Genomic DNA, 12,044 nt, shown 5'->3' on the forward strand with positions numbered 1-12,044 from the left:
GCTGGGATCATGGACATCAACATGGGTTCAGGCCATAGCATAGGCCACATACATCCTTCTGGCTCTCTGCGGCAACATGGGCCACAGACCCAGCCACAGTAGGACCATGGATTCAGACATGGCCCTCTGTGGCGGCACGGACCCGCAGCCTGAGGTGGCAGTACAGGTCATTCAGAACAGTATAGTCTCTGGCGGCAGCACAGCTTACAAACATCAACCTGCTTTCAGATAGCACTGCCAGGACCTCTGCTTGGACTTTGGTCCAAGTACATCACGGTCCATGTATGTCAACTTAGACCTTGGCTGTAGCAGGACCTTGGACCCAAACACGGCCCTTGGCCACAGCTTGTAACCAGATACTACCACAGTCTTCAGTGGCAGCTCCGGCGGCTGCTCACATCAGTCCTGTTGCAGCAGGACCCACAGATATCAATACAGACTCAGGCCTGTAAAAGTATCTTTTACTCTCCTGAAGTAATTGTCGTCTTGGAGGCTTACTCATCCTGGAAGCTTCTAGCCTCCTAACACTCTAAACTTGGCCTAGAATGTTTTCAGCTTCTGAGATTTACTGCTGAATAAGCTCACCCTTCTTGTTCTTACTGAGCTCTGGGCTGACTAGCTCAACTCAGCTGTTCTGGCTCAAACTCCTCTCCCAGCTGACTTATACAATCTGGCTTTTCTCTCAGCCTCTGAATTGCTCTGCTTGGCCTCAAACTAACTCCAGCAATCTTCTCTACGCTTCTGGCTTCTTCTCTCTCTCTCTCTCTCTCTCTCTCTCTCTCTCTCTGGCTTGTTCCATCTTCTCCTGTGTTTTCTCTCTGTTACTGTCCCAGTAAAAACTGCTTCCTCTCTCCCTCATTGCCCTTTAAGTAGCTTCCCTTTCTTTTCTCACGAGAGTTGGCCGTATCCTGCTCTGTCAAGTCTCTTTCTAATTCGTCACTGTTTCTGCTCTCAGTTAGACATCACTTACAAACATGGATGCTTCCTTCTATAGACTATCTTTAACTTTTGGGATTAAAGACATGTACCACCACACCTGAACCTGAGCCCACCCTCCAGTGACACACTTTAAAGTCTATATTGTATGCATAGCTGTGCATATAGACATACACACACAAAATCCAAACTGATTAAAATATGCGTGTTTTGCAAGCAACTTTCAAAACTCTTCTATTGATTAGTTCAAAAAGCTCAGACTACTATTTAGGATAAGACCTTGAATCCAGGTGTGTTGAACCCTAACCCTAACCCAGGTGTGTTGGTCATGTCTGTAACCCCAGGACTCAAGGAGTGAAAGCAGGAGAATGGGGCATAAAAGACATCCTCAGCTGCATTGGGAGTTCCAGGCCAGCCTAGGCTTACAAGAGCCTGCCTGAAAAAAAAACAAAAAACAAAAACAAGACAAGGTTAGGACTTGAAATTTCCTTGTAGGCTTTAGCACTCTGGATGAGGTCTTTATCTGCAACAACATCCCATAAGCAAGTTAGGGAATGCGTTAGTTAGGGTTTTATTGCTGGGAAGAGACACGACTAGAGCCACTCTTTATTTAAAACAGCAGACCTGTGCAATCCTGCCCCCCCCCTTCCGCTGGTGCTCTAGGGCCCATGGCTGATGCTCATGTGAAGCAGGTGAAGATCAAGACCTGCCTGGTGCAGCGATTGGTTAAAGAAAAAAAAATGATGTTTGAAAAAGAAGCAAAGCAGCAAGAAGAGGAGGTTGAAAAATAAAGGCTGAAGATTGTGAAACTGTGCCATTAAGAAGCAGGCAGGGATTCTGCAAGGTCTCGCATGATGATCCCAGCTTGCCAGCGTGGGTTGGAGGCGGCATGTACCGATCTTCTACAGATATTGGAAAGTGAAAAAGACTGGAAGAAGCCGAGGAGTATAAAGCAGCATGCGTAGTGCTGGATTCAGTGACGTTAGAAGCCTGGCCTTTTTCCACACAGGATGTTTTTTACAGTAAATTGTGGGGTCCACTCCACAGTTCATTATTTTTGACCATCGCTATGGCAGTAATCTGAAAACATGGCTCTTTTTTATGCAGTTGCATGTATTTTTCTTTGCATAACTTAATGTGTCAAACTCATCTAACTTAAAAACAAACAAACCACCACCACCACCACCACCACCACCACTTCACGGGGGCTAGCTCACCGTCTCAGAGCTTTTGTCGTCATGGTGGGAATCATGGCGGCAGACGCGGTGCGAGTCTTGATCCCCAGGCAGCAGAAGAAGACTGCCGTACTAGGCCTAGCTTGAGCATGAATGAGACCTCAAAGCCTGCTTCCACACTGACAAACTTCCTCCAACCAGGCCACACCTACTCTAACGCCACGCCTCCCCATAGTGCCACTCCCTATGGACCAAGCATTCAAACACAGGAGTTTGTAAGGGCCATTTCTATTCACACAACCACAGGGAGAAAAAGCTTTATTCTCTTACACTTCCACGACACTGTACATGTTTGAAGGAAATTGGACAGGAACTCTAACAGCGCAGGAACCTGGAGGCAGGAGCTGATGCAGAGGCCATGGAGGGGTGCTGCTTACTGACTTGCTCATCATGGCTTGCTCAGCCTACTTTCTTATAGAACCCAGGACCACCAGCTCAGGAATAGCACCAATCAGAATGGGCTGGGCCCTTCCCCATCAATCACCAATTAATAAATGTCCTATAGCTGATCTTATTGACACATTTTCTCAGTTGAGGTTTTCTCCTTTCAGATGACTAGTGCTTGTATCAAATTGATGTAAGACTAGCCAGCACATGTATTTACTAGATTATAAAATCCAGGAGCATAAAATTTGTGCTTATCTTATTTACCAGTAGCATATAGAGTCTGGGATAGCATGTAGCAATCATTATTCATTTAACATTTATTAAAGGGTTAGATTATATGTCTCAAAGTAGGATGGACTTGGTGTAGTAGCCCTCCTCCAAGATGGTCTCCAACAATCCAACATCCTCATATTCATCCCTTTGTGTAGTTCCCTGGATCCCTGCATCTTGTAACAATGTGTTTGCTCTTTTCAGGTGCTTAGTTTGGGGTCATTTCTTACTCAGTGATAGAAACTGATACACTTAGATTTTAATGACAGTATCAACTGTTATTTACAATGCATACATAGAATTTAATTTCTGGGGCTTGTTTCCTGTCTTTTAAAATGGTTTTGACATTTATTTACAGTGCTGCTGAAGCCCGAACCCCAATATACAGTAATTTCTTAATGCTTGCTTTACTTTTATAGTGATTATGATTAGGTAAGTACATTTCTGTTCTCTGCCAGGATACCTTGTGACACTTCAGGCCCAGAACAACGGAGTCAAATGACTAGATCGTACTTTGGAAACCATGAATCAAATCAAATCTTTCTTCCTTTTTTCTGGGTTATCTCAGGTATTTTGTTCCAGTGACAGAAAGCTGATCAACACAGTGTTAGTCAGATGTTAGGCTAGGCCCACGGGCCACAGTTCCTCACCGATGGTGTGATCCTGAGGGAAAGCTACCAATGTTCTCCCACATGCTGTGTGGCAAACTCGAGAGGTTTGAGGAGTTAAGTCTATTCAGTGAACCTTTGACTTAAGGTATTTTTAACTTCTGTGGGTTTATTGTGATGTAACCTGATGTAAGTCAGAGAGAATCTATATTTATGTTGGCTCTCTCTTCCTTCAGAAGCTGGGCAGTGGTGCATGTCTATAATTCCAGCAGTGGGAGGCTGAGACAGCTGATCTCTGAGTTCCAGGCCAGCCTGGGCCTTTTCTCTCCTACTCTGTCTTAGTTAGAGTTTCTATTGCTGTGAATTGACACTCTGACCACGACAACTCTTATAAAGAAAAATATTTCATTAGGAGCTGGCTTACACTTCAGAGGTCTAGTCCATTGTTTTCATGGTGTAAGGCATGCGGGCCTACAGGTGGGTGCTAGAGAAGGGGCTCAGAGCTCTACATCCAAATCAGAAGGCAGTGGAGAGAGTGACACGGGCTGGCTTGAGCAGCTCAAACCTCAAAGCCCACCCCCAGTAACCACTTCTTCCTACAAGGCCACACCCACTCCAACCTCCTAATAGTGCCATTCCTTATGAGCCAATGGGCCATTTTTATTCAAACTGCCGCACTCTCCTAGCCTGTGGCCTATGGTTCTCTCAAGGTGATTCAGGGAAAGCTCAGCTACAAATGTCACCTTCCTAGAGAGGATTTTTTTTTAACCTCATCAAGCTATGTTCTATCACATTTCCCACTTATCTAATTAATTATTCTCTTTACCTCCCTTATTATGTCCTAAAATTGCCTTTTTGCTTTTTGGACAATTCTAGTATGTGCTCCTTAGTATGTTTCTTTGCTATCTCCAGCATCTGGAAAGGTGCCTGGTATGTGGAAGGTGTTCACTAGACAGTGCTGGTTGGAAATGTGGGCGTTTGGCTTTGGATTCTTACTTTATTACTTAATCTTTCTGGGGAAATGAACAATGGCGGAAAGGAACATGGCAGCCTGGGAAACACAGATCCTCCACCCCTGCTGCCATCTCACCTGCAGTAGCTGCTGGAGTTGGGCCTGCCTGGCAGGGGGCAGCGAGGGTTTGTCCGTTCTCTCCCCTGCTCCCTGAAGCGCCTTGACAACCTTGATTACCTCACATGACTTCTCCACACACGGTTGCTGGCCGTCTAAGCTGAGTCGCCCTTAGGCTCAACTCCCACCACTCAGCCTTGGTACCTGAATTTGGGAAGCTGGAATCCTTACAGTAATCCGGGATGCTGCCATGAGCACACACACAACCGACAGGGCCTTCACTATGGAATTCAGGAGCGAACTTCACCATATAGCCGCTGGCTTGGACTGCCATCTGCATGGATCTGGTGGAGGATGTTTTCCACAGGACAGTGGAGAGGCCTGAGGTGATGCTCCATCTCTGCAGCACAGGAACTGGAGATGTCTGCAGATCCACTTCAGGGTAGCTGTCCTTCAGGTAGGAGTTCTGACCAGACTGACTGCCTTTCCCTCTGCCCTTTATCTGTGTGCTTAGAGACACTGGCACTTGGTGATGACTTTGTTATTGCCTCTATACCTTGTTGTGCCAAGAGCACACACTGACAAGAAGCAAAGGTTGTGGGCGGGAGACTTGGTAGCTCCCAGTGGGCTCCTTGGCACTTCTGTTAGGACCGCTTGCCCTCCTCTGGAATGTTTCTTTGTTCGTGTGGGAGTTCAGGTCGACAACTTGTTACACATTCCATGCCAGGCCCTGTCGCCATTAGGTGTGGAAACCCCAGAAGGCAGTGGTTCTCACCCTTGCTAATGAGATGACTCCTGAAATAGTTCCTCATGTGGCGGTGACCCCCAACCATGAAATCATTTCACCGTAAGTTTGTAGAGGTGGTCACACTGATGGCGGGGACGGATGGCATTCACTGGCTACTTTCTGTACGATGCATGCTGATCTACGGTTTCCTCTGTGGGAACACGTGTAATTCTCAGACTATCTGTTCACCGTAGAAGGGAAGGAGGCACACAGAGATGCAGTAGATTGCTCAAGGGCAACTGCCTGGCAAATGCGGAGTCCAGATTCAAGTTCACGGAGAACATGACAGGTTGTGTTTGCCTTCTTAAGCAGTGTGGGGCTTTTGTCCCGTAGGTGATGGGAATTGGCCCAGAGGTTTAAAATACACTCAGTGGCATGTCTTTCGTGAAGGTTCTGCATTGTTAGGCATGGAGGCACACGCTGCTAATCCTACCACTTGAGGCTGAAGCAAGACATTGCTTTTGAGGACAGCCTGAGCTACAAGCAAGGACCCTGTGTCTGAATCAAAACAACACAACAAACAGTACGCACCCCGCTTCTGCTTTACTGCCAAAGCAAGCAGAGCAGAGAAGAAAAGCTAGCTGGGGACATCATTGCCTGTAATCCCAGCACTCAGGGAGGCAGGCAGATCTCTGTGAGTTCAAGGCCAGCCTGGTCTACAGAGTGACTCCAGGACAGCCAAGGCTACACAGAAAAGCCCTGTCTCCAAAAGCAAACAAGCAAACAAACAAAACAAAGCTCTGTGGATTTTAGTCCTCCACTTGGGTTGTTTGGTAGAAGAAAGGCTTATCTTTGCGGGAGAGGTTATGGTGGTAGAAGGAAGGACAGAACGCTGAGGGAGAAGCGGGTGTGGTAGCCACTAACAGAGGAAAGTGGCCACACCCTTCATAGAAAATGGCGGCTGGCACGAGCCAGCCTGTTTTCAGACCTTTAAGTTCCCTGACTTTGCAAACAGCCTGCGTGTCTCTCTTTCCTCCTGCCTGGGGCTTTTCAGATTATCAGTACCAAAATATTAAATTTGCTGTTGGGGTCCAAACAGCAAATTAGCAAAGGAGACAGGTCCTCCTCCCCTGGCTGCGGCCCCAGCTGATGGGTGCTTGTGGTAGAGAATCACAGCTACCGTTTCACATCCACCCACGTTCTCTGACCTTCGCCCTAGGTTGTCCAGGAGCATCTGAGCAGACTCAAGAGTTTGAACCTGCATGCAGACTCATGTCTGCGCCTCGGCAGCCGTCTGTGTGAGGAGGGACGTCTGGCTTAGGGTCAGGCTACACCCGGCCTCTGGCTGACACTTGCTTTGTGATGATATGGACAAATGTCTGGACTTTTCTAGTATTCTTGACCACAGTACAAGTGCGAGGCTGCCGGTTAGAGATTAACTTCACTACAAACAATGAAAAGAACTGTAGCTTAGGTTTACTGAGTGAGAACCAAAAGCTTGACCTTGTGCTAAGCATTTTGCATGCTTTTAAATCAATTGATTTTTATTGGAGACAGGATCTCATGTGTCCCAGACTGGCCTTGAACTTTAGGTGTAGCTAAAGACGACCTCAAACCCCTGATCATCCAGACTCCATTCTACAAGTGCTATAATCTCAGATGTGCTTGTGCCTGGCTTTGTTGGCTTTTGTTTAAAAATATTAAAATAATCCAACCTCAGTGAAGCTCACTAGTACCATCTCTTATCCTCCCCAAAGCTCTCTGTATTAGTCAGCTACTGCTGTGTAACAAACAGTATCAAAAAACAGAAACAGTAGTAGATGTAGAGACTGGCTGTAAGTCAGTGTAGAGTAACTTGCACAAGATGATGAGTTTGAGCTTCAGCATTCAAAAATTAAAAAACAAAACAAATAAGTATATAAATACACAAACAAATAACTCTCGCAGTTTCTGTCTGTCAGGAATGTCTTGACTGGATGGCTCCAGCTTGGAGTCTTTTATAAGTTTGCTGGGGCTACAGTCATCTTAAGTCTTGACTGGAGTCCATGGGTCTCTTCCAATATGGCAGGTCAGCTTTGCTTGTGGCAGGAGCATTTAGTCATCATCCCTTCACCATAGGATTGTCCACGAGACCACTTCAATGTCTCAAAGCATGTCAGCTGGCTTCCCCTAAGTGAGAGATCCAAGACACAGTAACAGCTGGGTGGCTTTTATGACCATTTCCACAGCACCCATGGTTACATTGTTCTACCTGTTCCATGTGAAGCGACCTCCATTAGGGTCTCGCTGCCTCTGTCTCTGTCTCTCTTTCACTCTCTCTCTTATACACACACACACACACACACACACACACACGCTGTGTGACTGTGACCTAAGGATCATTGGTTGTATTTGAGGCTGCATACTATATCTTTCCCATGTATTTCCACGACACTGCTGTGTTTTAATAACATCCATCTATAATTACGTGTTTTGGTTCTTTGATACTTCCTTTTCAGTAGATCGTGAGCTTTCCAAGAGCAGGAGTGTTTGTTCTGGCTGTATTTCCAGGGCCTAAAACGGTACCAGGTACATAGTTGATACCTAGCATTGAGCACAAGATGGAAACTGCTTTTAGAACCTTTTCAGCTTTGGACAATTGTTTTGACATAAAGTGACTATGCTTTGACTTTACTTTTATTGGCCTCTGCATTCTTTGAAAAATTTGTCTGTAAATAACCATATTAAAACTACTAAGCATATTTTCTTTTAAAAGTCCCACATGCAATTAAAGCCATCATTTGATGAGTGAGTGTCTTGTTAAATTACACATGGACTGCTAACTTGATTATGTTTGTGGGAATTATCCAGTTTCTGGTTTACTTGCTAGAAAAAGAAAAGTACTTTGCTGGCCACCCACTCTTCATCTTTCTTCCCAGCCTCCTGAGGGAGGGGCCCTGGTATTCATCAGATGAACAGTGGGGTACCCCTAGAACAAGGCCTTACACACCCACTCTCCTGGCTAGGGAGGAGAAATTTGGAGCAGGCATGGAGAAACCCGGATGAAAGTGTCTCTATTATTCCTCCTTCTCCAGGGTGTTCTGGGTACAGTGTTTAGAGCGAGGGATGCTGCCTGCCAGCGAGAGAGCTTTGGTGTCTGAGAAAGACCAGAACGAGTGAGAGCCAGGAGAAGGCCCACCCAAGCTGGCTGCTAAGGCTGTTCTGATTTGCCTCTAACGGAAGGTGATGATGACTCCTGAATTTCTTCAAGGCCCAGTCTGGTCCCCCGCAGAAGGAGAGCAGAGCATTTCTAGGCTGAAGGCTGCCTCAGGAAAACAAGAGTGTGTGTTTAGTGGAAATCGTCCATAGGAGCCTGTGGGTGGCTGTGGACAGCTGGACAAAGATGAGACCCCACAAGTTAGTGACCACGATAAGCATCATCAGGTAGTGAGTGAGTTTGTCTTAACCAAGAGTGACCAGATGGCCCCGGGGGAAGGAGGATGGTACTTAGCATTTAGCTAGAATTCATTAGGGGTGGATTCTCTTAGGGCCGCCTTTCCTTTTCCATGACTCCAGAGACAGGCTGCGCGCAATCGTGAGGAGCGCAGGCTTTACCAATTGCCTGCTTCAGTGCAAGCCCTCAGAGTGCAGACCCCACGTGAGTTCTTTCACGCCTCCATTTCCTCTGAGGTGAAGTGAGCATGGTGCTTGTGCTTTGTCAATGAGCCTAACAACCAAACTGGGAGAAGCCACGGAAAGCTTCTTGTTGTTTGTTTTTTTGAGTCAGGGTTTCTCTGTGTAGCCTTGGCTGTCTTGGACTCGCTTTGTAGACCAGGCTGGCCTCAAACTCACAGGGATCCTCCTGCCTCTGCCTCCCAGAGCTCTGGGATGAAAGGCATGTACCACTACCCCAGCTCCACGGAAAGCTTTTTGATTATTATATTCAATTAAAGAATTCGTGTCACAGTCATATATGACGCAGTGAATATTGTCATGTGCTGGAGTGAGGAAATGGTGAAAAGTTCCTGCTTGAGACGCTCATGAAACTTGTATTTGTGTATGTTTGCTGAGTGTCTGTGGGGGGTGGTGGTTAAGGATTGCCTACCCCAATGTCTATGTTGGGATTTTTATTGCTGTGAAGAAATTCCATTAAAAACAAACAAACAAACAAACAAAAAACCCAAATAACTTAGTTGGGACTGGCTTGCAGTTCAGAGGTTTAGTCTTTATCATTATGGCAGAAAGCATCAAGACCTGGTACAGGAGACAGTTGTAGTCATGACATAATGCAAAGTGCATTTAGTCCAACTTCAAAAGTCCCCATAGGCTACCACAGTGTTAGTGCTGTTTAAAAGTCCTAAGTCCAAAGTCTGAGCCTCATGCACTCTCTTAACTGTAACCCCCTATAAAATCAAAATAAAAAGAGCAGATCACTACTTCCAACATACAGTACCACATAGGGAGCACAGGGAAGGGGGCATAATGAGGTACTACTGGACCAAAGCAAGACCAAAACCCAAACTGGGAAAACACCAAACTTTTCATCTCATGCCTGACGTCAAAGCACTCTTCAGACCTCCGATTCCTTACAGCTTTGCTGACTGCGACACACTTCTCTCTCTTGGGCTGGTTCTACTCCCTGTTAGCAGCTTTCTTTGGCAGGTACACCCCACAGCTCTGGTGTCTCCCACATCTTGGGGTCTCCAAGGCAGTCCAGGTTTCACCTTCACAGCTTCACACAGTGGTCTGTCTGGGCCTCCACACAGGGACACTTCTGCCACACACCTGCCTTGGTGACTTTTCTTGGTTGTGGAGGGAGATTCCATAACCTCCTTTTTCTATTCTTGACTCAAAGCCAGAATTATTGACTGAAGCTGCCAAGTTCTGTTGCTTGCTGGGGCTGGAATACTGCCCCTCATTTAATTACATCTTCACCAGCTTTCTGTTTTCGACGGTTGCCTTTATTGCCTAAGCTTGGATGTCCTGGAACTTACTCTGCATGCCAGGATGGTCTTGAACTCAGAAACCTGCTTGCTTGACTCTGAGTGTTGGAATTAAAGGCATGTATCACCGTGCCTGGACCTGAGCTGTTCTTTAATTCCTTTTCATAAGATGGAAGCTTAGGGGTGGTGTCTTGCCCTGAGATCACCACTTTATTCTGTTTAACACCAGGCTTTTCTTTAATCTGTTTGTCTCCTTGAATAGAGGAGTTAGCTCCATTCCTCTTCCTCGTGGCCTCTTTCTCCTCAAATTGTACACTTTGTATTTTCTCTTGCTCAGCTTGCTTCTTTTCATTATAGATTTTCATCGAGAGAGAATGCTAATACCTACAAGGCAGAGTCCATTCTGGTTTTGAGACTTCTGTCAACAAAATTAATCCAAAACTCTTCAATTTAGCCTCAGGCAAACTTTTTTGAGTGGGACAAAAGCAGCCACAAATATCACAAGAATAGTTTCTAGATTACATGCTAACATTCTTCTCCTCTTAAACCTTTTGAGCCAGGACCCACAGTTCAAATCACCCCAGTTCCACTGTCTTCCATGTTCCTACTAGGATGGCAAAGAAGCCCCACTTAAAGCATTCAACTGCTCTTCTAATCCAAAGTCCCAAAGTCCACATTCCTCCAAACTAAAGCACGGTCAGGCCTATCACAGTAACACCCCAGGGCCTGCTACCAACTTCTGTTTTAGTTAGGGTTTTTCTTGCTGTGAAGGGACACCACAACCATGACAACTCTTACAAAGGAAAACATTTAATTGGGGCTTGCTTACAGTTCAGAGGCAGACATTTTGCTGGGAACGGAGCTGAGAGTCCTACATCTTGATCCAAAGGTGACAGGAAGAGAACTAAGACACACTTCCTCTAACAAGGCCACACTACCTAATAATACCACTCCCTATTGGCCTATAGGGGCCATTTTTTTTTAATCACCACACCCAATGTCCATATTCTAACCTCTGAAACCTGAGACTGTTAAATTCCAAAGCAAGGAGGAAGTGAGGTTGCAGACAGAGGTAAGATCACAAGTTCCCTGGCTTCTTTAAAATAGACATAACTCTGGGTTATCCAGGTAGGTCAATGTCATCATATCCTTGAATGATGGAAAGGAAGCAGAAGTGTCCAAGTGAGGCTGTGTGTATTGATCCACTATTGCAGACTCTGAAGATGGAAGGAGGATGCTATTCAAGCACACAGAATCCTTTCTATTACAACAGCAAGGCAAGGGAATGATTATATGCTTAAGGCCCTGGGAGACAAACTCACTGAAATCTTGGTTTGTAGCTCACTGAGAGCCATTTCAGACTCCAACCTCTAGAACCGTAAGGCCATAAATCTGTTCAAGCCACCATTTGGTGGTAATTTGTTTCAACAGCAGTAGGAAGGAAGAAAAAGAAGTTAGGGAGTATCTGGGTCAGGGTTACCACTGCTGTAAATAAACAGCATGAGCAAAAGCAACTTGGGGAGGAAAGAGTTTATTTGGCTTACACTCTATAGCACAGTTCCTCATCAAAGAAATCAGGCAGAAACCCATGCGCAGGCCTTGGGTTTGCTGGCTTGCTCACCCTGCTTTTTAATAGAAGCCAGGACCACCAGCCCAGGGACGGTCCCACCCACACTGGGTTGGGCCCTTCCACGTCAATAACTAGGAAAATGCTCTACAGCCCAGTCTTACAGAGGCATTTTCTCAACTGTGGTTCCCGCTTAGATGACTCTAGCCAGTGCCATGGTGGCATAAAACTAGCCAGCACAGTGAATAAGTGAATGCACAATAGAATTCAGGCCGTGGCAAGAGCTGAGAAGAAAATGAAGCAGGGGAAGGCAATAGGGAATG

The 12,044-nt window shown here is 46.0% G+C and overlaps 1 long non-coding RNA gene and 1 pseudogene across 1 annotated transcript; one reads left to right on the forward strand and one right to left on the reverse strand.

Annotated features, from left to right (window-relative positions):
• The first annotated feature begins 1,604 nt into the window (after positions 1–1,604).
• LOC110550672 (tubulin-specific chaperone A-like) lies at positions 1,605–2,020 on the forward strand (annotated as a pseudogene).
• A 4,952-nt stretch (positions 2,021–6,972) lies between these two features.
• On the reverse strand, positions 6,973–11,042 carry LOC132646781 (uncharacterized). The gene is made up of 2 exons (XR_009585022.1): positions 10,984–11,042; positions 6,973–7,401 (listed from the first exon to the last, which is right to left on the reverse strand). It is a non-coding gene; the product is annotated as an uncharacterized LOC132646781 (long non-coding RNA).
• Between the last annotated feature and the right edge of the window lie 1,002 nt (positions 11,043–12,044).

Source organism: Meriones unguiculatus, chromosome 12, assembly GCF_030254825.1.
Source record: "Meriones unguiculatus strain TT.TT164.6M chromosome 12, Bangor_MerUng_6.1, whole genome shotgun sequence".
NCBI classification, from domain to species: domain Eukaryota; kingdom Metazoa; phylum Chordata; class Mammalia; order Rodentia; family Muridae; genus Meriones; species Meriones unguiculatus.